The sequence below is a fragment of the Meriones unguiculatus genome, assembly GCF_030254825.1.
Source record: "Meriones unguiculatus strain TT.TT164.6M chromosome X unlocalized genomic scaffold, Bangor_MerUng_6.1 ChrX_unordered_Scaffold_30, whole genome shotgun sequence".
Lineage (NCBI taxonomy): Eukaryota > Metazoa > Chordata > Mammalia > Rodentia > Muridae > Meriones > Meriones unguiculatus.
Window position 1 is genome coordinate 11,360,706 of NW_026843706.1, and position 26,391 is coordinate 11,387,096.

The following is a 26,391-nucleotide window of genomic DNA, read 5'->3' on the forward strand; positions in this document are numbered from 1 at the left end:
CTCCAAAATGTTAGGTTCTCACGGAAATGATTCAAGACAATGTGAATGTGGTATGAGGAAAAAAGTCCCAGTTGGAACAGAAGGGGAAATCGTGTGTGGCTTTGGGCATGTAAATACAAGGAAAGAAAGCTGAGAAACACATCATTATTGTGTCATTTTCAAGGCAATATAAAGAGCCTCTTTTATGTGTTAGGAGCTCCTTATGTAATGTGGGTGTGGGTGTTAGGTTGAGAGGACAATGAAACAAATAGGGAGCTTATTCATGACTTTCTCCTACCAGACTGGTAAGAACATTTTTTTTTTTTTTTGGTCATCCTCGCCTTTCTTAAGTTTCTCATTTTACATATCAATAGGAAATACAGGGAATAATGTAGTGTACTTGAAACCACTCTAAATAAAAAGCTCAGTATCCATGTGTACTTTTCATGTTGTTTAAATATGTGCTGCTGATGACATACCCTGAGAAGGTTATGTAATCTGGTTGTGAAATGTACAACAAAGAGTGGTAGTATCTTTACTGGCAGTTGTTATAAGATAAATATCCACTCCTTTGCCTTTGCCCAAAGTTGAATATCAACTTGCTCATTAACTTTGGAATTCAAATAAAAATGCACATTAACAGAAAGATGGGTGTTTTATGATAATAAAATCCAAAACAATACAACAACCCTAGTCCAACCTGAACAAAGCCGTATTTCCTGAGTTAACTGATATATATCTTTAGTATTAAATTTGTAAATTGTGTCATACTTTCTTCCCCCTTTTCTTTTATTTCAGTTTATTTTTCTTGTCTGTGTGTCCTTACAACTGGCAAAACTAGGTTTGCTTAATGTTTTTCCTGACTACTGATCAAAGCTAGTTAAAAGTCCTTCAGCAAGGAAGAACATATTGAGAAATCAAAAATCATTGCTCTGTTTATAGTTCCATTATAAGTGTTAAATATTTGTGTTAAGGAAAGGGCAGCTACTTGTGATCACCCTTTTGTGACGGTCATTCTGTAAAAGCACCTTCAAATTTATAAGGATATAAAGTACATTTTGTTTTTGTAGCAGAAATCAAAGTTCAGACAGTGCTTTAACTTGCACTGACTTAAGTTAATGAAGGACTAGGAACAAGAGATTGTCTTCCTTAACAGTTTTTTATTTTATTTGTCATTTTTGTCTTCCTTGGCCAGTGTTTTAAAGACATGTTTGCTGTTCTTTGGAAACTAGGAGGTCGCTATGGAAAACCAGGTAAGGGGTGAGGTAAGCAATTTCTTGGGTAGAGAAAATTAAGTAACTTAGGTCTGTAACTCAAACTCTGAACTCTGTAACTCTGAAACTCAAGTTCTGTATTGCTCACAGCTTGACTGAAAATTTAGGAGACAGAAATAAATTAAAAGAAAAATTTATTCAAGGCTGGTCTAGGGAACAAGATAGAGACTACTTTTGTGTCTCAAACCTCCATCTTGGCAGCTAGGAATGTGACTCAATGGCACAGTACTTGCCCAGTATGCTCACAAGCCCAGTTCTGTCCCTGACACTGCCAAAACAAAGTCTCCATGTGGGGCAGGAGTGATTATAATGAGACAGTGAGGAAAACTGTACCTTACCCAGGCTAGGTCTTTGTCATCAGAGCACTGATTCCCCCCCACCTTTTTTTTTACTCTGTCCCTCCTTTTTTTTCTTTTTTTTATTAATTACACTTTATTCACTTTGTATCCCCCCATAAATCCCTCCATCCTCCTCTCCTAATCCCACTTTCTGCCCCCATTCTTCATGCATGCCTCTCCCCAAGTCCACTGATAGGGGGGTCCCCCTCTCCTTCCTTCTGATCTTAGTCTATCAGATCTCATCAGGAGTGGCTGCATTGTCATCTTCTGTGGCCTGGTAAGTCTGCTCCGCCCTCAGGGGGAGGTAATCAAAGAGGAGGCCAATCAGTTTATGTCAGAGGCAGTCCCTGTTCCCATTACTATGGGACCAACTGGGACACTGAACTGCCATGGGCTACATCTATGCAGGGGTTCTAGGTAATCTCCATGCATAGTCCTTGGTTGTAGCCTTCTGCTCTTTTTTAATAATCTCTCTAATCCAAAGCCAGGGCTAGTTGAGGACTCTGGGGAATGGACAATAGCTTTGTACCACCTGGGGAAAAAAAAGGAATGCATATAAGACCCAGAGTGAATGTAAATTTATTCTTATCTGCAGGAAACTCATAACTAGCTCTAGTAGACAGAGGAAATCTAGCATTTAGCTACTGTGTATGCATACAAAGTTGCTTTCCTAGTGTGGGTCCAATACCCACACCGAAGCAAACAACAAAAACAAACAATTTTTCAACAAATGAGAATCAATTTTCCTTCCTCTCTCTCCCTACTTCCCTCCCCATCCTTCTCTTTCTCTCACTCTCTTTATTCTACTGGGCCTTGAGTCTACAGACTTGGAGAATAACCTTTAACTCCTGAACCTCCTGCCTCCATCTACTGAGCATTAGAATTACTTTGGTACTTCGACATTCTGAGAGAAGAACTTGGTTTCCAACTTTCACAGACACTCTTTGAATCTCCAGGCCCTGATCTATTGCTTGATCTGTCAAATAGCAAAAGACATTTTGACTGCTTGTCATGCCATGACTCTTGCCTCTGCAGCTCAAACCCGTCCCCTACATTGCTGCTGCCAAATCAGACCTGCCATAGGTAGAGAGTTGCCATAGGGAGAGACTGTGGTCTTGGACACATGAAAAGATTCTCTCTCTCTCTCTCTCTCTCTCTCTCTCTCTCTCTCTCTCTCTGAGATAGATTCGCATTAGGGAGTCCTGGCTAGGCTAGAACTCACTGTGTAGACCAGGTTGGCCTTGATTTTTTTTATATACTTTGAGTCAGCTTCTCAATTAGGTGGTATTAAAGGCCTGCATCACTAGAAATAGCAACTATTAGTGTTTTTATACATTGTAATTGCACATATTTATGGAGTCTAATATGATATTTTGATATACATGTGAATTATGTAATGATCAAATAGCATATCCAGCTGGGTATTGGAGCTCATATCTGTCACTCTAGCACTCAGGAGGCTGAAACTTTAGGATTAGTGTGAGTTTTAGGCCAGTCTGGGCTAAAGAATGAGATTCTGTCTTTAAAACCCAAACAAACAAGTGGATGAGGTTGCTTGGTGGGTAACTACACACGTCAGCAACTGTGAAGAACCTTGTTTCATCCCTAGGATCAACACGGTGTGGAGAATTGACTATTACAAGTTGACCTCTGATCTTCCCATGTGCACCATGGTGCTCATGAGTGCATGTTCAAGTGTGTGCATGCACACACACACACACACACACACACACACATACATGCACCCAACTAAACACAAAACAAATCCAAAAAGGAAAGGATAAAGCAATTATAGAATCAGGAATCTGATTGCTTCCTGGGCTCAACTTAGGCACAAAATGAATATACTAGGTTTTCCTTCAAACTGTACTAGGTTGAAGTACTGTAGGGATGAGACTATGACATCACATCTGACCTCTCCAGATAAATCACTCATATTCCATACTCTTGGGTTTGCACAGGAAGCCTCCCTAGTCACAGAAGCAGCTATTATGTTTACATTCTACTGTGGGCAGAGTAATGGTCTCTCCAAAATGTCCATATTCTAATCCCCAGAAACTATGAATACATATTCTTGCATGGCAACAGAAAATTGAAGTTTAAATTCCACAAAGGCTAAAAATCAGTTGACCTACATTGGGGAAATTATACTAGCTTACTTTTACCGGGTTCACTGCAATTATAAGTTTACTTAAAAATGCACAGGGGTGTCAGAATAATAAGAGGTGAGAAAGACCAGACTGTTGCTGCCTCAAGAAATGCAGATAACCACTGTAGCTGGAAAAGATAAGAAAACAACTCTGCCTGAGGATCTCTCAAAAGAATGGAATCTCACTAACACCTTGATTTTAGCCCAGTGAGAGTCATTTTTAACTGCTATCCTTAGAATTGTAAGATTATAAGTATGTATATTAAACAGCAAAGTTTATGTTGTTTTCACAGGAGCCACAAGAAACTAAACAAGTCCTATGTGACCAATTGGTGACATTCATATTTTTACTTCACTGAATTTTAATAAATTAATTGTTTTATAATATATGTGAAAAAAAGCTGGTTTTCTGTTCGTTATTACTAATTCTGTTTGCTGAAGTAATAATTATATTACTCATACTTTCCTTGGTCTTTTTAATGAAAAATTCCAATTTGCAACATATTTTTCACTTGAGATTTCATCGACATCTTTTAAGGTTACTTCACATGAATACAACTTACCTGCAAGTTGAAATATATGTCATGGTGGTACACATCTCCAATCCCAACACTCAGGAGACAGAGGCGAAAAGATTGTCACATATTTGAGGTCTGTTTAGGCAACATAGTAAGTCTGAGAACAGAGCCAGAGACATGTAGGCAGGCATTGTCTTAGAAAAAAAAAATAGACCATGTTGGCATATCCCTGTAATCCAGAAGACAGGAGAGTCAAGTGTTCAAGGCCAGTCTAGGTAACAAAATGAATTTGAAGACAGCTTAGAGTGCATGAGACCTCCCTTCCATCCAGGCAGATTGGCACATGCCTGTGATTCCAGCAGAGACAGAGGCAGGCAGATTTCTGTGAGTTCAAGGACATCCTGGTTTACAAAACAAGTCCAGGACAGCCAAGGCTACACAGAGAAACCCTGTCTCAAAAAACAAAGCAAAACAAAAGATGTTTAAAAAAGACCCTCCTTCCAAACAAGGAAGGCAGACATGGTATTATAAATTTATAATCCCAGCACCTGAGAGCTAAGGCAGAAGGATCATTGCAAGTTTAAGCCTGGGTTACACAGTAAATTCTAGACTCAACCACATACATGTGAGACAATGAAAAAATGAGAAAGAGAAAGAGAGAGAGAGAGATTAAGTTAATAGAATGTTTACATGGAATTTTGCTAAATTTACATAAATTTTGCTGAATCTGCCAGCACTACATAAAACAGGAGTAGTAGTGGAAGTCTGTAGTCCCAGCTACAACATGGTAGTGCACACATATCATCACAACACTTGAGAAGTAAACGCAGGAGAATCAAAAGTTAACCTTCATCCTTTGCTACAGAGCCCTTTAAAGATCAGCCTGTGCTATATAAGACACTGTCTCAAAAAAAAAAAAAAAGTCTCATCAGGACTATCTGGATCCTCTTTCTCTCTGGCTGATGAGAGACCTGATAGGCTAGGGTCAGATAAAAGGGGAGGAGGTCCTCCTCTATCAGTGGACTAGGAGAGGGGCAATGTAGGGGACAAGAGGGAGGGTGGGACTGGGAGGAGAAGAGGAAGGGAGCTACCGCCAGGATATAAAGTGAATAAATTGTAATAATAATAATAATAATATTGAAAAATAATAACCTTTAAAATAAAGAAGTAAAGACTTTTGGTGTTTGATTGGTTTTTTTTCCCCCAAGAGAGGTTCTTACATAGACCAGGCTGGGTATGTAGTATAGTACCGCTCTATGTAGTCAAGATCAACCTGAAACTACTGATTCTCCTGACTTCACCTTCTGAATTCTGGGGTCAGAGGTGAGCAAAACCAGGCCTGGTCTATGTGGTGCTTGGAACCAAACTCAGAGTTTTGTGCTCACTGCTTAAGCATTAAACCAGCTGAGCTACATCCCCAGCCCAAAATATTTATTTTTTTTATTAATTTTTTATTAATTACACTTTATTCATTTTGTATCCCCCCATAAGTCCCTCCGTCCTCCCCTCCCGATCCCACCCTCCCTCCCCTTTCTGCATGCATGTCACTCCCCAAGTCCACTGATAGGTGAGGTTCTCCTCTCCTTTCTGATCTTAGTCTATCAGTTCACATCAAAAGTGGCTGCATTGTCCTCTTCTGTGGCCTGGTAAGGCTGCTCCCCCAACAGGGGGAGGTGATCAAAGAGCAGGCCAATCAGATTATGTCAGAGGCAGTCCCTCTTCCCATTACTATGTAACCCACTTGGACACTGAACCGCCACGGGCTACATCTGTGCAGCCAGAAGAAGAAAACAGGAAACAAACTAGGAAACTACCACAGAGGGCCTCTGAAAGCCTCTGCCCTACAGACTATCAAAGCAGAGGCTGAGCCTGATGGGCAACTGTTGGGCAGAGTGAATGGAATTTTATGTAAGAAGTGGGAAATAGCAAGAGCTGGAGAGGACAGGGTCTCCACAAGGAGAGCAACAGAACAAGAAAATTTGAACACAGGGAACTTCCCAGAGACTCATACTCCAACCAAGGACTATTCATGGAGATAACAAAATATTTATTTTTAAGTCTTCTTGTTAATTCTTTGACAATTACATACTATGTATTTTGATCATATTCACATCCAGTTCCTCCCAGATCCACTTATTTCCCTAACCTCCCTCCTACCTTCATGTCTTTTTTTAAATTTGATTAACTCATCAACTCCCATTTGTGCTGTCCATGTGTGTGAGGTAATCCACTGGAATGTGGTTGACCTACTAGAAGCCACATCCTTAAACAAAACTGACTCTAATATATCTCACTTCATACTAAAATGTTGGCTGGCACAGTTTTGTGCAGGTCTTGTGATGGTCTTGTGCAGGCAACCACAGCTGTTTTAAGTACAAAAGTGCAGTGATGTGTCCTGTCTAGAAGACACAGTTTCCCTTCAGTTCTCTCTGACATCTAACTCTTATACTCTTTCCCCACCTTCTTCTGTGATAGTCCCTGAACTGTGGGGAGAAAGTGTGATACAGGTATTCCATTTGTGGTTGGACATTCCATAATCCTTTATTCTCTACACTGTGACCAATTAACTACCATCCACAAAGAAACTTCTCTGATGATGTCTGAGAGCTGCACTAATTAAATATAGCTATGATAATATCTCACCACAGTTCTATTTATGGAACTTATAATTCTAGACTTGTAGTCACAATACTCCAAGGCTGAGACAATAAAATCACGAATTTGAGGCCAGCTTGTTCATTTGCTTTTTAAAATTTTGTAGGACAATATTTCTCACTTATAGCCTTGACAGGCTATAAACATCTCATAATCCTTGTACTCAGCCTCACAAGTGCACCACCATGCCTGGTAAGGTATCCTTTTATCCCCTAAAAATATAACTTTGTAAAATATTTTTATCATAAAATGTTTACTATAGACACTCAAGATCTGTTAAACTCTGTATTGATAGATTCAGTATCCCCAGAACTGCCAGGCTGGTAGTGAAGATATATTGAATATACACATACACTTGTATAATATCTCCTTATCATATTGTTTCCACTCCAAGGTTATACATTTTTCTTATGTTGAGAGTTATAATTTGCACTGTTACAGTAGCTGAACACCTTTTATAAATTATGTGTCTGCCATTATATTCGTCCCAAAACAATACCTTTATTTTATTTGTGATAGGTTCTCACTATGTAGTACTAGCTAGCTTGGACTTGTAGCAGTCCTTCTGCCTCACCTTCTTGAGTGCTGGATTACACTTATGTACCACCACACCCAGCAATAATGTTTTTATTATCTTCTACATCTCTGGAGCATGGACCAAGCCCAGAATTTGTTTTATATAGCAAACTAACATTCTGTTATTAAAACATTTCCACTCATTATCTCATTAGAGATTTCCACCATTCCTGTGAGGTGAGTCAAGTTCCAAGGAGATGTCTTTAGGAATGCAGATGCATAATCAGGACTGGCGAGAAAGTTCAGTTGCTAAGAGTTCTCACTGCTTTTCCAGAGGACATGGGTTTTGTTCCCAGTACCTCCCCTTTTTTATTTTTAATTATATTTTATTTACTTTTTATCCCCCCTCTAGTTCCCTCCCTCCTCCCCTCCCAATCCCTCCCTTCCTTCCCCTTCTCAACACACTCCCCTCCCCAAGTCCACTGGTAGGGGAGGGTTTCTTTTTCTTCCTTCTGATCCTAGTCTGTTAGGTCTCATCAGGAGTGGCTGCATTGTCTTCCTCTGTGGCAGGTAAATGGTAGGAACTGGAAAGGATCATCCTGAGTGAGCTCTCCCAGGAGCACAAAGACACACATGGTATATACTCACTCATATAGACATATAACAGGATAAACCTACTAAAACCTGTACATCTAAAGATACTAATCAAGAGAGAGGACTCTGGCTAAAATGCTCAATCCCCACTCCAAAAGGCCAAGAGGATGGACACTAGAAGAAGAAGAAAACAGGAAACAAATTAGGACCCTCCCACAGAGGGCCTCTGAAAGGCTCTGCCCAGTACCCCTCTTATACAGATCCTGAACACCTGCAACTCCAACTCCGGGGAATCTGATACCCTCTTCTGGCCTCTTTGAACACACACACATACACACACACTCAGAGGGGTGTTAAAACATAAAATACAGACGTTAAGAAGTTAGCTCAAGATCACACAGTCAATTAGTACTAGAAATGAGCATAAAGCTCTGGCCTCAGCTTGACAATGCACACTCTACACTTGGAGTATAAAGGAGGAAAATAGACTCCTAGGCCATTCTGGGCTACCTAGTGAGAACTTGACTCAACAATCAAACAAATAAAAAAGCAAAATAAAAAAATAAGCTGATGAAGTAGGATCCCATAACCTGAGAGGTTGAGGCAGGAGGATGTGGAGTTCAAGGTTGTTCTTGGAGTTCAAGGTTGTTCTTGTTACCTATTGAGTTCAAGGTCAGCCTGGGCTTCACAAGACTGTCTAAAAAGTGTTTTTAAATAATAGACTATTAATCACTTCTCTGTCTTTTGCCTAGGATAAAGTATATAATATCTGTCTTTTAAGTTTATAATCTGGTATGTCCTGTGCCTAAGGACATTATATTAAATCCATTTTTGAAGCTTGGAGATGGAATAAGACTTGCATCAACCACTTGATGCAGTGATCTGATATTTCAGTATCTCTATGACTGGCATCTTCTCTAGTGGTGATGATTTAGGTGGTAAAATAGAAGTGTATAGGAGCTCCACAAGGACCAAATATATCTGGGCACAGGGTCTTTTCTGAGACTGACATTCAACCAAGGACCATGTATGAATATAACCTAGAACCTCCACTCAGATGTAGCCTGTGGTAGCTCAGTAACCAATTGGTTTCCCAAAGTGAGGGGAACAGGGACTATTTCTAACAGGAACTCGATGACTGGCTCTTTGGTCTCCCCACCCCCGAAGGGAGGAGCAGTCCTGTTAGGCCACAGAGGAGGGCTTTGCAGCCAGTCCTGAAGATACCTGATAAAACAGGATCAGATGAATGGGGAGGAGGTCCCCCCCATCAGTGGACTTGGAAAGGGGCACGGTGGAGATGAGGGAGGGAGGGAGGGAGGGACTGGGAGGGAATGAGGGATCGGGACACGGCTGGGATACAGAGTTAATAAAATGTAACTGATAAAAAAAAAAAAGACTCAATTAAAAAAAAAATAGAAGTGTGTCCCTTTTTTTGTTTTACATTTATTTATTGTCGTGTGTCTGTATTTGTGCCACAGTGTATATGGTAATCAGAGCACACTTGAAAGAGCTGATCATCTTCTACTGTGTGGGTTCTGGAGTTCAAGACCTGGCTTCAATCTCAAGTCTTCAGGTTTGCATTAACTACCTTTACTTGCTAAGCAATTTCACTGGCCCCTTTCTGTCAATGAAAAACAATTTTATTTAGTGATATAGGTTTCAGTTTGAAGACTTATTCTTTTCAGCACATAAGCAATCTTTAGATATTTGGAGCCAGTGAAATGGCTCAGTAAGTAAAGGAGCTTGTTGTATAAACCTGACAACCTGAGTTCAATACCCAGAACAAACACAAAAGTGGAAAAAGAGATCTGACTCTTTTGACCTCCATGTATGACCTCTGCCATAGCAACATGTCACACACACACACACACACACACACACACACACACACACACAAATGCATTAATAATAAATAAAATAAGATGTAAAGAGCTGGATGGAAGGTTGAGTGCACTTAACTATTCTGGTGAAGGCCCATATGGTAGCTCATAGCCATCTATGACATGAGTTACACATGATCTGCCACTCACTTCTTATTCTTTGACTCTGCGTATACACATGATCTGCCAGTCACTTCTGATTCTCTGGCACTGGATATGCACTGGGTACATATACATCCATACAGGAAAGACACAGAGAATAGAAATAAAACTTTGTTTGTATTTTTTATTTTTCTGAGACAGAGCCTCACCATGTAGACCAGACTAGCCTTGAATTCACAGAGATCCTTATTCTTCTGTCTCCTGAGAGTGGGATTAAAGGCATGTGGACTACACTCAGCAAAATAAATAAATCCTTTTTAAAAATCATAAAATAAATATATCAAATAAAAATTTAGAGGCAAACTGATAGTTAGCAAGTTTTAATCTGTGTCTTTTCAGGCTGTCAAATGTACTTAGTTTGCAAGGTTTCAAAAGACATATGTGTATAAAAATACCCAAATATTTCATTAGAATAGTCACCATCTCTCCCTCTCCTCTTTCAGAGAGGATAGTAACCATGTAGTGAAGGGTTTACCCTAACTCTGATGGATCCTCTAGCTTCTGTCTTCTGAGTGCTGGAATTACAGGCTACACATCCCCCCATCTCTACCTGTCCACTTCTATTCATCTTTATCTCTCTTTTTAAAAATAGATTTATTTATCTATTATTTATACAGGTTTTTACCTGCATGTGAGCCAGCAGGCCAGAAGAGGGCACCAGATCTCATTATAGATGGTTATGAGCCACCATGTGGTTGTTGGCAATTGAACTCAAGAACAGCCAGCACTCTTATCTTCTGAGCCATCTCTCCAGCCCCTTCTATCTCTATCTCCACCTCCCTCTATATCTCTATCCCTATCTCAGGTTTGAGCCCAGGCTCTCTCCTATGCTAAGCTAGCACTCTACCACTGTACTACATTCCCAGCCCCCAAATTGCTCTTAAACTTGTGTTTTTCATTAGCATGTTTGGGGGGGGGCACTTGTGCCACAGCACACATGGGAGTAGAGTTTTGTAGAGTGGATTCTCAGGCTGTCAGATGTATATAGCAAGTACCTTTACTTACAGTGAGCCATCTCACTAGTCCTTGTTTCTTTTTTGAGACAAAGTCTCACTCTGCGCTTCAGGCTAATCTTGAACTCCCTATGTAGCCAATATTGACCTTGAACTAGCAAACCTACTGAGTAGACTATATTATCTGTATTATCTATATTATCTGTATATCACCTGTATTATCGGGTCTGTATTTAATATCTTTATTTCTGTACTTATTTAGTTAGTTACTGTTTGAAATAGGTTCTCACTCTGCATCTAAGGTTGGCCTTGAACTCATAGCAATCTTGCTTTCCTCAGCCTCCCAAATGCCAGATTATAAGTGTGAGCCACCATGCCTAACTATTTATTGTCAGGTCTCAAACCCCTGAGAAACATCTAATTGGGGTGCCCATTAACATATCAAAGCAGACATTGGCTGCCAGGTTCTCCCTGAATCTTTAAGTGTCTACCTGCTACAGGGCCCTACTAGCTGGCATACCACACCCCCTACCGTAAATCGTCCAGCCAGGATCTGGTCCACCCTTCCCACAGATGTCTGTCCCTATAAAATACAACTATTTTGGTTACCTGATCTTTTTGTCTATTCTCTTGGCCCAGGCTGCTCCTCTTGGTCAGCAGCTGACCCCTCTTTTCTCATATAGCTCAGCTCAGACTGGTCATGTTCACCCTGGACTCCCTCAAACGTCCCTACCTCTGGCTATGGTCTCCATTTTATCTAACAATAAACCTTCTCTTCTACTATAACTAGGAGCAGGCATGTCCCTTCCTTTTTTTTCGTCATTCAGTTATAATGTAAAAGAGAAATGATGTGCTATATCCAAAGTCTTTTAACATATTCTATCATTCAAGACTGTTAATCAGAACAGTATACATTTAAAAATAACAGTATCATTCCTTGATACTTGCAATTTCTAATTCTTACTGAAGGTGGCAGTGCTATCTATGAAGAGCCAATTTGTTGGCGATAAACAATCTTATTTGTAACAGTTCTTAAAAATAAAAACATATTGCTGGATCTTGAGGAATCACTATTCCTATTTGTCTGAGAAAGCACTAGATTGATTTCCAAAGTGGTTGTCCAAGTTTGCATTCCCACCAGCAATGTAGGAGGGTTCCCTTTTCTCCACATCCTCTCCAGCATGTGTTGTCACTTGAGTTTTTGATCTTAGCCATTCTGATGGGTATAAGGTGAAATTTCAGGGTCGTTTTGATTTGCATCTCCCTGATGGCTGAGGATGTTGAGTATTTCTTTAAGTGTTTCTCTGCCATTCTACAATCCTCTACAGAGTGTTCTCTGTTTAACTCCGTGCCCCATTTTTTAATTGGATTACTTGATTTGTTGCATTTTAATTTCTTGAGTTCTTTATATATACTGGATATTAGCCCTCTGTCAGATAAAGGGTTGGTGAAGATCCTTTCCCAGTCTGTAGGCTGTTGCTTTGTTCTGACAACAGTGTCTTTTGCTTTACAGAAGCTTTTTCAGTTTCATGAGGTCCCATTTATTGATTGTTTCTCTCAGAGCCTGTGCTGTTGGTGTTCTGTTCAGGAAGTTGTCTCCTGTGCCAATGAGTTCTAGGCTGTTCCCCACTTTTTCTTCTAACTGATTTAGAGTATCTGGTTTTATGTTGAGGTCTTTGATACACTTGGACTTTAGTTTCAAGATCCAGCTATACCACTCCTAGGCATATATCCAAAAGATGCTCAAGTACACAACAAGGACATTTGCTCAACCATGTTTGTAGCAGCTTTATTTGTAATAGCCAGAACCTGAAAACAACCCAGATGTCCCTCAACGGAGGAATGGATACAGAAATTGTGGTACTTTTACACAATGGAATAGTACTCAGCAATTAAAAATGAGGAAATCATGAAATTTGCAGGCAAATGGTGGGACCTAGAATCGATCATCCTGAGTGAGGTATCCCAAAAGCAGAAAGACACACATGGTATATACTCACTTATATAGACCTATAAGATAGAATAAATATACTGAAATCTATACACCTAAAGAAGATAAAGAAGAAAGAGAACTTGGGGTAAGATGACCAATCCTCACTTAGAAAGACAAATGGGATGGACATCAGATGTAGGAGAAAACAAGTAACAGGACAGGAGCCTACTGCAGAGGGCCCCTGAAAGATTCTACCTAGCACTGTATAAAAGCAGATAATAAGACTCATAACCAAACCTTCAACAGAGTGCAGGGAATCGTATGAAAGAAGGGGGAGTTAGTAAGACCTGAAGAGTACAGGAGTGCCACAAGGACCAAATATATCAGGGCACAGGGGTCTTTCATGAGACTGTTTCTCCAACCAAGGACCATGTATGGATATACCCTAGAACCCCTGCTCGTATATAGCACATGGTAGCTCAGTGTCCAAATCTCTTCTCTAATAAAGGGAACAGGGACTATTCCTGACATGAACTCAACGATGAACTCTTCGACGCCTCCCCCGCCCCCAAGGGAGGAGCAGCATTGCTAGGCCACAGAAGAAGACATTGTAGCCAGGCCTGAAGAGCCTTGATAAGCTAGGGTCAGATGGAAGGGGAGGAGGTCCTCCCCTATTAGTGGACTTGGAAAGGGGCAGGGAGAAGATGAGGGAGGGAGGGTGGGATTGGGAGGGAAGGAGGGAGGGGGCTACGGCTGGGATACAAAGTAAATAACCTGTGATTAATATAAAAAATAAATAAATTAAATAAAAACATATTGCCTAGTATGGTGGCACATGCCTTTAATCACAGCACAATAAGGTCAAAGGTTGGCCTGGTCTACATAGAAAGTTTCAGAAGAGCCAGCGCTCTTCTCAGGATTGTGTCTCAATTATTATAGATATGATTAATAATATTATAATAATTAAATATTATTTAATATAATAGATTTTGAACATATTTATCTCCACTACCCTTTCTTATAACTCCCATGACTTTTTTTTCAGAGGGTCTCATTTGGTAGCCAAGGAATAACATGTTTTGTGTTAGAATATGATACTATCCTATTGTTTGGTGGTTGCTGTTTTAAAGGTACACCACTGGAGTGACACTGGCACATAAAATAGAATTTCGTTCAAATAGGCCAGTTTGGTAGTACACATTTTTCATGTCAACACACAGAGGTTTAAGCAGGTGGATTGTGCATTTGGGGCCACTCTGGGTTACATAATGATACTCTGTCCAGAACAAAACAAAACAAAACAAATCAAAACAGAAAATAACAAAAGTTTCAGTCAAGTGATTTGCATAATTCCTCTGCGATAGTCCTTTATGCTTACTTTCCATGTTATGACATTTTTGTTGGCTCCCACCACCACCTCCATGTTAGTTATTAAATAGGTTAGAAGTCATCCTGTTTCCTGCCTCTGCTTTTTATTACCTATGTGAATGGCAGAGCCAACCATTGAAAACAGATAAGAGGTCATGCAAAGAAATGAAGGCACTAGTCTACCTATTGAACATGGACTTTGAATAGCTGTTTTAAGCAGAATGTACTTTAAAGCAAAAAGTGTAAAGGTCTTACCACTTTGCCCCTGAAGTTCCCGACTTTTCTCTTGGAACCTCTGTTTGACCTTTTGCTCAATTATCCTCTATCAGAGAAAACCAGAGCTGAGAGGCCGAATGTAGAGGAAAGAGCACTTCTTTGGCAGCCGAAAACCTATTTTGGCATCTTTGTTCTGCCACTCTAAATTTAGTTTTCTCCAGAATAGTCATTTAAACCCTGAGAGGGACTTGGTTATCTCCTTTATAAATTGAGGTTAATAAGAGCTCATGAAAGGTTGTCAGAAAATACAACAAATATAAATGCATTTGTGTAATTTATGTGTTTAGGTTATTAATTTATCAAGATCTAAACCTGAATAGTTAATGTGTCCAGTCTTTTGGCATTTTTGTTTTGTTTTGAGACAGTGTTTCTCTGTTTATCCTTTGCTGTCATACACTCACTTTGTAGAGCAGGCTAGCCCTAAACTCACAGAGAGCTTCCTGCCTCTGCCTCCCTGAATGCTTGAAATAAAGATGTGCACCACCATGTCAGACTATTTTTTGGCAAAACAAACAAACAAAACAAAAAACAACAAAAACAGGAACTTTACATGAGCTGCCACTGGCTCTGCTGAAATGACTTCTGCCCTTTTCTCTCAGGATTCTGTGTTTGTTAAGACTGTTCAGAGGCCAGGCTTGGTGGCACAGGATCTGGAAGGTGGAGTTCAAGGTTACTTTCACCTACATAAGGAGTTTTTGACTAGTCAGGGCCACATGAGACTGGCTTAAAAAATAGTAATCACACACAGATATACACGCAAACAAAACACCAATGCTATAAAATAAAATAATTATTTTTAAAAATAGTAATCAGTAAAGACCGTCATGCCACCCATGCTTCATTATGTTTAGTTTTTCTTTTCTTTTATTTTGTGTGCATCAGGTATCAGATCCATTGGAATTGGGGGCATAGACAGTTGTGAGCTGCCCATGTGGGTGCTGGGAATTGAACCCAGGTGCTTTGGAAGAGCAGACAGTACTCTTAACCACTGAACCATCTCTCCAGCCCCCTGTTTAGTTTTTATTATATGTTGTAATTCTTATTTACCTAATACAAATACATCTGAAGCAACTATAGTCTTTCAAGAGAGGAAGCAGTAAGAACTTTCATCTTATTACGTCCAGGTAACACACAAGAGAGAAATAAAGTGGAGGAGAAAAGATGGATAAAACAATGCTGGTAATACTGCTGCGACTACTACTACTACTACTACCACTACTACTACTAATAATAATAATACTAATAATAGTAATAATAGAACCTGGGTGTGGTTGGTATTTTCCTGTAATCTCAGTACTTAGGAGGTATAGGCAGTAAAATCACTGCAAATTTCTTTCTGTACTAACACTGTAATCTGTACCTATAATCTCAATAGTTAAGGGCAGAGGAAAGAGGATCTCAAGATTAAGTACAGCCTCGGTCAACGTAACAAACATCAGGTGAGCCTGAGGAACTAATCAAAACCATGGCTGAGTGTGGTGGCATAAACCTGAAAGGTGTAGGCAGGAAGATGAGACGTCAAGGGCATCCTCAACTACTTTGTTTAGGCCAGCCAGTCTCATGATTTATACATGAGACTGTCACAAACAAACAAACAAACAATCTCAAAAAGGAGAGTGGAGGAGGGATGTGAATAAAAACAATTTGATAAGCAGAAATTAGAAAGACACCATCTTAGCAGAACATCAAGGCCAAGGCAATAACAGTGATGTATTACAACAGCTATAGTGTTGCATCCAACCACTCAATTATTTTTTTGTTGTTGTGTTAAGAAATCTACTTAACCACGTAATAGTCATATACTTACCACAACACAGAAAAGTTTAGGTCTTATGATAAGCATGAGTCCTTTGAGTACTTCTGGTATGACTTTTACATTTATAATTAAAAGTTTAAAGAGGAAACAGATAGCAACTAACTTGCATCAGGAGCCTGTTCAGAGTGAATTTCTGTGGTTTACTTTGTACCTCTTCCTCCCTCACCTCATCCTCTGTTACTTTGTACCCACTGGATCTCTGACTTCCTGACCCTGACTCTTTAAACAATTACAAGCAATCATATAAGCCAGAAATCACAGCAATCCAGAAGGCTGATGCAGCACAATAATATGCTTGAAGTCTGCTTCTGCTGTAGAGCAAATTCAATGCCATCATGGGCAACTCAGGAATACGCTATTTCAAAATAGAATTGAAAGAAAGAGGACTGGGAATATAGCTTTAGAAGACATATGGAACCGGGGTATAGTTCAGTTTGGCAGAGTGGTTGTCACTATACACCAAGTCCAGCACTATATAAATTAGTGGTGGTGGTGCAGAACTATAATCCCAGCACTAGAGATCCTCCGTAATTAGAGTTACAGATGGTTGTGAACCACCATGTTGTTGCTAGGAATTTGATCTGAGTCTTCTGCAGGAACAGCTGGTGCTCTTAACCACAAAGACATCTCTCCAGCCCTGTTAAATTTGACTTTTTAAAGACAGGATTTCATTCTGTAGGCCTTCCTGGAATGCACAACAAGCCTACTGCATTAGCCTCCTGCGTACAGATCTGAATCACCATTCCTGGCTCCCTTTATTCATTTAAATGTCAAGATTTTGAGTGTTAGCAACCTTAAAAGCCACTCTTACAAACAAGTCAGTTCTATCACCTGGATCTTTGTCTTCTATTTCTACCACTAGTCACCATGACTATCATTTGCATTGGTCCAATATAGATATGTAAGTCATCAAAGGTGAAAGGTGTGTCAGGTGGCATCCTCAGCTTCAGTTCTTCAGGCTCACCTATATGCAGACATGCCAAGTTCATATTATGTAGTGTTTACACTCCTGATCTTGACCTTGTGATTGGTTAATATAACTTGCTTTGGAGAATAAAATTCGAGTGGACATGTAAAGGTGAAAGTTTTGATCCTAGGATGGGGTAGCACATTTTTATTTGTCCCTCAGTACTTTTCTTAAGGTACTTGTAGAGGTTTGAATGATAATGTCTCCTATAGGAGATATCAAATATCTGATATTTGAACATTTGGTCCACAGTTGATGGCACCATGGGGGAGGTTTAGGAGTTGCAGCCTTACTAGAGAAAATATATCCCTGGAGTCACACTTGGAGATTAAAAGTCTTCTGCTGCCTTCAGTTCCCTCTCTCTGCTTTGTGCTGGTAGTTCAAGGTGTGAGCTGTCAACTTTGTACTACTACCACAATGTCTTGATACTCTGCCTCCCTACCAAAATAGACTCATCTCTTTGGATCATAATCCAAATAAACCTTTTCTTCCTTAAGTTGCCTTGGGTGTAGAGGAATTTTAATTCAGAACCTGGCTGCTCTGGCAAGAGATCATATCCAAAGACCTTCTACCTCTGTGTGAACCACCAGCTGGAATATAAATATACCTTTAATCCCAGGAGACAGAGGCAAGCGGATCTCTGAGTTCAAGGCCAACCTGGTATAGAGCAAGTAAAGAAATGCTTAGGTCCAGGCATGGTAGTGTTATGCTCAGTTCGTGAGACCCCCAAAGACTACTAGGAATGGACTCTGCTGCAAATACATGTGGCTGTATTGGATATGTGCTGGAGCCCAGGTCACAAAACTTCCTGTGGAAGCAGAATGCAGTCCCGTGGTCTAGGGGAACTAGATTTTTAAAGAGAAAAAAATGCAGAGAGTTACATGCCTTGGTGTTACATGATTGGGTAAGGGAAATTGACTTTTGAAATGATTGGTTTACTTCAGGTGCCAAGACCATAAACGTTCTGGCCTCGCCATCTGGACCAGTTTCCTAGCAACTGTATCTCTAGTGGGCAGGAAAAGAATGCAGTAAAGCTGGTTCTTTTCCCCAGGTGGCTGGACATGTCTCCCAATACCCACTAGTTTTTAGTTCTATGATCTCTCAGTAGTTCTTGCCTTTAATCGCAGCACTCAGGAGACAGAGGCATGCAGATCTCTTGAGTTCTAGTCAGTCTTCTGTTCAGACAGTTTGGTTGAGTCAGTGAGTTGAGAGGCAGAGCAGTAGAGTTGAGTTCGTGGCAGTTCATGGAATTCAGAGGCAGTTTTTACCAGGATGGTTTTACAGAGACAGGTTGAAGGGAGAGCAAGCTAGACACAGGTGAAGAAAAAACGAGCCAGAGAATGAGAAGGAGCCAGAAGATTACAACAGATTGCTTGAATTATTTTGAGGCCAACCAGAGCAGTACAGTGAAAAACTGTGAGAAGCCAATTTGAATCAAACATCTTGGAAAGGACTTTGAGCCAGAACAGCTGAGTTGAACCAGACAGCCAGAGTTCAGAAAGAACAAGAAAGGGTGACCTAATTCAGCAGTAAGTCTCAGAGACTGAACACATCATAGACCTAGATTAGATTGTATGGAGGCTAGAAGCTTAGGTTAGCAGACAGAAGAAGTAAGCCTCAGAGATGACAATTAAATCAAGTGAATAAAAGTTACTTTTGTACTTGGTTTCTATATTTTGTCACTGCAACAGAAAAGGAACTAGTACAGAAGTTGATACTAGAGAATGGGCAGCTGCTGTCAAGAATAGGACAAATTTTTACAGGAATATGGAAAGCTTTGGAAGTTTGTACTAGCAAAGTGGTTAAACGCCATGAGCAGAGAACTTAAAGAGCCTTTCTAGTCTGACCCTAGAAGACAGCAGGGCTGAGAAAACTATGGACTGTGGAGGCCCAGCTAAACAGGTTTCAGAGGGTGACAACATTAGGAACTGGGCCAGAGGCAGCTCTGTAATGTTTTGGCAAAGATCTGGTTGTATTGTGACCTTGCACTGAGAACTTGACTGAGGCCAAATTAAAAATTAATGGACTAGTTTCTTTGGTGGATGCAGTTTCAAGGCAGGTTTAATACTGAACTTATTGCATGGTTATTATTAATAACTTTTATGCAGGTTTACAATGAAAAAGAGCACACGATGCTAAAAGAAATACAAAGTGTACAGTTTGAAAGAAAAGAAGGAGCACTAGGAGGTTTAATGTCACAGCAAAGGCTTGTGCTCTAAGAGATAAATGGACTAGTGCCATTAAGGCAAAGATTCATGCTCAACACTGGAATAAAGGGAAGGGCAAAGCCCCTTAATTTTCTGAACTGTGGAAAAGAATATAAGTAGTTGGTCGTGGTAGGGCACGTCTTTAGTCCCAGCACTTCAGAGGCTGAGGTAGGAGGATCTTTGTGAGTCTGAGGCCAGCCTTGTCTACAGAGTAAGTTCCAGGACAGCTAAGGCTACAAACAGAGAAACACTGTCTTGAATATAATTCTGCTCCTGTAAAGCAACTGAATTAAAGATCTGCTGCTAATGTAACTCAAACAGAACGGCAGGGACCATCCCAAAATACCAGCCAAGCTTAACAGTTCCATCTATGTGGTTCTGGCTTTAGAAACATGAAGGAAGCAAGAGTGTAAGGGTTCTGGACAGTTCCTCCACTGTTTCAGAGAGTCACTGAGCCCAGAGATTGTGTGTGTGGCAGTGGATCCCATGCATGAAAGCCCTTTGAGGGAAGAAGGCTGTGAGAGACCATTGCATAAAGCTGTTGAAGTGAAATCTGAAACCCCAAGACGTTGGACATGTCAGAGTCATGTGATGTGTAGCAAAAAAGCTGCAAATGAGCAGTAGAGCCAGCTCACAAGAGATATGTATGTTATAAGCATTAAAGTTAGAGGGGTAGGTCTAACTAAAGTCCCAGACATAAGACATGGAATTAGGGGTTTTGATGTTTTCCTGCTGGGTTTCTGTCTTGCTTTTGTTCCAATATTTCCACATTATTACCTCATTTCTTCATTTTGGAAAGGTAATGTATATTCTGTCCTATTATATGCTGGAAGTACATAAGTTTATTTACTTATTTATTTTGATTTTTTTAGTGGTGCCTTGATTCTCAGAGGAGATTGTGAACTTTTAAATAGTGTTGAGACTGAAAGAGTATGGAAACTTTAGAAGTTGGACCAAATGAATTTTGTATTGTGGTGAGGCTTTAGGATTAAAAGCCACTTCCAGTTCACTTTCTCTGCTTTATGCTTGGGATTCACAATATGAACTCCCATCTTTCCTCTCCTGTCATCATGTCTGCCTCTTGTTAATAGGCCTCCCCACCATGATGGAAACTTTCTGGAAACTTATGCCAAATTAACTCCTCCTTAAGTTGCCTTAAGTTGCCTCTTATCACAGCAATAGAAAATTAACTGATAACAGTATCTCAGGATGGCATTGGACAAGTGATCCTCCTATTTCAGCTTCTTAACTGCTAGGATGACACATGAGTGCCACCACACCCAGTTCCATTTGTCCTTTTACCATCACCAGAAAAATATATACAAGATAAAAACTTCTCATTCAACCAAGGATGATGAGAACACACAGACCAGAGTCATTCAACCCAAGATACCATCTGCAGTGATTAAAAAGGTCATTGTAGCTTCTTGGGACAGAAAAAGGCACATGTAGCTGAACCCAACCTAGATCAAAAGATCTTCAGCCAATAAGCAAACACACAAACTTCTTTCCCATGTCATCTGTTCCATACCACTGCAGTTGGTCAGACAAGATAACCAGTTGATGCTAAGCAGTAGGCAAACATTTCCTCATGAGGGCCTGTATTGATGGATAGATTCTAATCACAAAGGGATGATGATGCCTTGTTGACTTTGAGACTAAGTAATTCTTTGGAGCCCTATGCAACCTGATTAATACTTGATAAAACCCATCTTCAGAGTGAAGAAGTAAAATAGAATACATGCTGAGTTTCAGGAGGGAGGAGAGGTAGGGATGGGTGGATAGATTCAGCTAAGTCTAGTGCTAGCACTAGCAAAGATGAAACTTGCTTAAGCTGCAGGTCTTATGTCGAAAATATTGTATGTTTTGTCTTCAAAACCTTCCCTCATATCAGCTGGCTGAGGTAGTCCCTGTAATCTAAGCTACTTGGGAGACCAAAGTAGGAGAATTGCCAATTCAAGATCTGCCTATACAAGAAACACTAATCAGGCAAAATGTAATACATAGATGAAGACATTCTTAAATTCCCATGTTTCATCAATACAATAATAAAAATTTAAAACATCAATTTTAGTTTTTGTACATTATTTTGAAATATTAGTTATCTGCTTCTGATTGAATCTGATTTCATGTTAGATGTGACATTCCATTCCTCAGTACATGCAAAACTTCTCTCCTAGGCCTTAATTTTACCTCTAGCACAAAAAAACAGTACAAAAGAAAATGGGATGGCAACACGGTTCAGTGGGTGAAGGTGCTTGCCATGCAAGCCTGACAACCTGAGTTTGATCCCCAGAACCTATGTAATGAAAGCAGAGAAGCAAATTCACAGACATCTCACATGTGTCATGACATACAAATCACACACACACACACACACACACACACACACCATGTACACACGTATCTCAATGACAGAACATTTGCTTAAGTAGGCAAAAGGCACTGGATGTGATCTCAACAATGACACAAAAGTTTACAGTATTTCCAACTCATTATATGCACTTGTGTAATCTGCATACAAGTAGACACCCAGATCTTTACTTTTAGCTGCCTTTAACTGATTCTTTTCCTTGCAACTGAAGTATTATGATATTTTTTCCATAATGAAAGAGAATGACGAACAACCGCATATATAATCAGTTTACCCTCAAGTGGTGAAAAACGGAACTCACTGTGTACCTGGGATGTGGAGTTGTTTTTCCACATTAACAAACCATCTTTAAGTTTAGGAATTCAGACAATTTCAGGGATTGCCTGGGATAAATAAGATGCCCATGATAACTCTCTGGTCTTTACTGGCCAGGCTGAGGCAGGGCATGAAGTTAGAGTGGGCTCACTCACATCTGTGATTGCCAAGCCAGTTATTCTGAATACCGATCCAGGCAATGAACTGTCTATGCTCTATGGGATCTGTCATTCTCTAACAGGCTGGCCTAGAACTTCAATAATTTTTTCATACACTTATATACACTATTTTTATCATATTCTGTTCCAACTACCCCCTTTCTCATTTCCTATTATTCTTCCAGAACCTCTTTTTTTTTTGTAGTTCTGTAAACCAAATTCAGAGCCTCACATATACTAAGTGCTAGACCACCGAGCCACATTCCCAGCAAGAAGCTCTTTGGAAATCTCTGTTCATGTCTTATTTACTATTGTCCCATTGGCCAAACTATGTCACCGGGATAAGTATAAAATTGATGTGAATGGGAACTAAGCAAAGGATCAGATTTATGGAATCCACTGCTGCTGGTATATAAAAGTCTACAATTGTCAGGAGGAAAGGAAATACTGATAAAAGAGGAAGGGCTTTTGAGCAAAGGCCAAAGACCAGTGGAGCAAGGTGTCTTTAAGAAAACCACCAGTTTGTGGTAAGTTTTGTTTTGGTTTTGATACTGGGGATTGAATCTAGGGGCTCATATATGCAAAGCAAGCACTATACAGCTGAACTACATATCAGGCCTAAAGCCTCACCTTCGTTTTCTCTGTCCCTTCATTTCCTCCCTCTTTCCTCTTTCTCTGAGGATTACCTAGAAGCCCAAATCCTCCTATATTTGCCTTTCAAGTTTTGGGATAATAAATAGGCACTACCAAGCTCACCTTTTTCTCTGTTTTTGGTTTTTTGAGACAGGGTTTCCCTGTGTAGCTTTGGCTGTCCTGAACTCTTTTTTGTAGACCAAGCTGGCCTCAAACTCAAAGAGATTCACCTCCCCTGCCTCCCTGAGTGCTGGGATTAAAGGTGAGCACCACCATGCCCAGCTCCAAGCTCAACTTTTTAAAAATTTCCTTTTTGAGACAGGGTCCTCCCTATAGACTCTAGGATGGCTTTAAAGTCAAAGTGATCCTTCCACCTCAGCTTCCCAAGTTCAGGGAATACAGTCATGAGCCACTACACTCAGCTACCTTCAGCTTTCTATGTTATACTATACATATTATATTATATTATATTATATATTATCTTTGGAAGGTATAATATTTGAGTCCCTAGAACTATGATTCTAAAGCCATGGAAACACTGGTCTAAGTAGTTAATCTAGAATCAGATGTATTAGTGATTGCCTGTAATCCCAGAACTCCAAGTATTGAGGTAGGAGAATTTCTGTTATTTTGAGACCTGCCTGGGCTACAGAGTGAAACCTTGTTTTAAAACAGCCAAAATAAATATATAATTATAAAATAACTGGGATGAGGCTGTAGTTTAAATGGTTAAATGTTTACTTAGTACGTGGGAGGCTCTAGCCTCCACTTCCTGAGTGCCCAGATGCTGGTGAACATACAGAAGGTACTGTGCATGGAAACAATCACTGCACCAGCTGAGCACATTCTAGACCTATTTTCTAAGATTTTTATTGTAGTTTTCTTTAGAGAGGGCTTTATGTAGATCAGACTGGCATCAATCTTGCTATGCATTCAAGGACAACATCAAACTAATTCTCCAGCCTCTACCGAGCTTGTGCTGGAATTACAAGCATGCACCAACACGCCAGGCTCTGTCTTCTTAAAAAAAATAACTTCATTAAAGCAGAAATAACAAGGAAATATGAGGAGAATGAAAATAAATTCCTGAGCATAATCCACAGCACAGATTTATATTAAAGAAATCTTTATTCATGTACATATGTATGTACATATGCATGTGCATGCAGGTAAAATCTGTAAGAGCATCAGATGTTCTAGAGCTGGATTTCCAGGAAGATGTGAACCACTCAATATGGCTGGGAACCAAACTTCTATCCTCTGAAATAGCAGGAAGAGCTCTTAACCACTGAAACATCTCTGTAGCCCTGTAGATCTTCATATAATTTTGTTTTGTTGTGTTTTACACAGGATGGTCTGGAATTCACAATGAAAACTGAGCTGCATTCAAACCCATGGCAGTCTTCCTGCATCAGCATCCTACCTGGTAGAATTACAGGTGGGAACCACTGTGCCCATCTTACAAAGTTTATTGTATTTGATAGTATTTGATAGAAGAAAAGGCTCACAAACAATTAGCATCACTGCAGAAGGGAAAACTATTCAGCACAGAATGTTTCACCAAAGCATTAAACAATAGGTACCAAGCTCTTATTTGAGATGGGCCTGTACCTTTATTACCACAGAGATGTAAACCTCAAGTTCAAAGTAGTCACTCTTTTTCCTGTGCCTAAGCAGACATATGATTCTAAGTATCCATTATCAGTGTGAGATTGATAGATTAGAGATTTCCAGGAGTTCAGAAATATGCACTCTTTACCCAATTGAATATGCTGATCAAACTGACACAGAGAGTGTCCACACATGGACACTTTCAAAGCAAGTCTTCAATAGGAAGTTGCCACATTACCTCATCCAGAATAAAAGAAGTCAGCAGATGAGACTCAAACTTAGAGTTTCTACATTGTGCACGTGCTCATTTATAGACAGAAGTTATTTTCCCTTTAACCAGGTTCCTCTTAAGATGTTGCTTAACTTCAAACCAATGATTGTGACATCACCTTCATTTCCCAGCAGCCAGATACAAACTGAATATGACAAAAATTTCCATTCGTGGGTTGTAGCTCCATTAATAAGCAATTAGGGGAAAGGCCATGAAGAGCAGAGAAGGGTGAAGTACATTTAAAAAGGAAAAGTGAAAAATGTACTTGAATTTGTCCTGAACAGCAAGGATGGATGGTACTTTTTATTATATTTGTTTGTTTGTTGTATATGTATGTGTGTATGCATGCAGGAGTGCTGCATGTGTCGTGGTGTGTCTGAAGATGTCAGAGGACATCTTTAAGCAGTTGTTTCTCTCCTTTCTTTGTGGGTCCCAGGGACTGAACTCAAATCATCAGGCTTCGTGGCAAGAACCTTTATTGACTGAGTCATTGGTCCAGCCCTATTTATTTAGAGATAGGGTCTCATTTAGCCCAGCGTAGTCTTGAACTCCCTATAGAGTGATGATCTCAAACTTTTGATCCTACTGCTTGCCTTCACTTCCCAGGAGTTGATGTTACACATATGCATTACTACACCTGTTTTATGTGGTTTGGGGTATAGAACCCAGTGTCTCAGGCATACTAGTCAATCACTCTACCAACTGAACTAGTTCCCCAACGTAGGGGATAACCCTGAAGTTTCTCTTTAAAAATGAGAAACAGTCTATTCTTCATTAATTAGTGCTTTTCTTTTGTGCTAATAACAAAAAGTATTTGAAGTGCCTCAGCTTTTAAAAAATATTAAATTAAGCCAGACAGTATTGGCTCATGACTCTAATCCCAGCACTTGGGAGGCAGGCAGATATCTATAAGTTCAAAGCCAGTCTGGTCTACAGAATGAATTCCAAAACAGCCAGAGCTATACAGAGAAACCCTGTCTTGAAAAAAAAAAAGTTAAATTAACAAGCATACTTAATTATAACTAAAATGTAATCTAATAACCTAACATATATTATAAGCATGAAATAAAGCTTGCAAACAATGTAGCCAACAGTGAGGGAAACAGCAGCTGGAAATAGAAGTGGTCTCAAGAGGAAGCAAAATGTGGTGATTTCCCAAACAAGGTAATGAATACTATGTAAGGAGCAACTGTTATGCCAAGATCATGAGACCCTCAGAGACCACCATGACACGATTTGATGCAAAAGCAAGAGAGCTTTATTACGAGAGTGATAGAACTTGGGACCTAAGTCTCACTGATGCAGCAATAGAGAAGTGGGAAACCCGAGTCCTGGGTGAACAGGGTTTTTAAAGGGAAAAGCAGAGGGTTTCCATGACAGCAAGCAGGGGGGTTGATGCCTTGGAGTTACAGAATTGGGTAAAAGCCATAGGGGCGAGATGACC

The 26,391-nt window shown here is 40.0% G+C and overlaps 1 protein-coding gene and 1 non-coding gene across 4 annotated transcripts in view; one reads left to right on the plus strand and one right to left on the minus strand.

Annotated features, from left to right (window-relative positions):
- The window catches only part of Tasl (TLR adaptor interacting with endolysosomal SLC15A4), a 203,450-nt gene that overhangs the window by 116,260 nt on the left and 60,799 nt on the right, over positions 1-26,391 (minus strand). The window lies entirely within an intron of this gene.
- Positions 8,752-8,939, plus strand: LOC132651534 (U2 spliceosomal RNA). Its single transcript, XR_009589151.1, has one exon. It is a non-coding gene; the product is annotated as a U2 spliceosomal RNA (small nuclear RNA).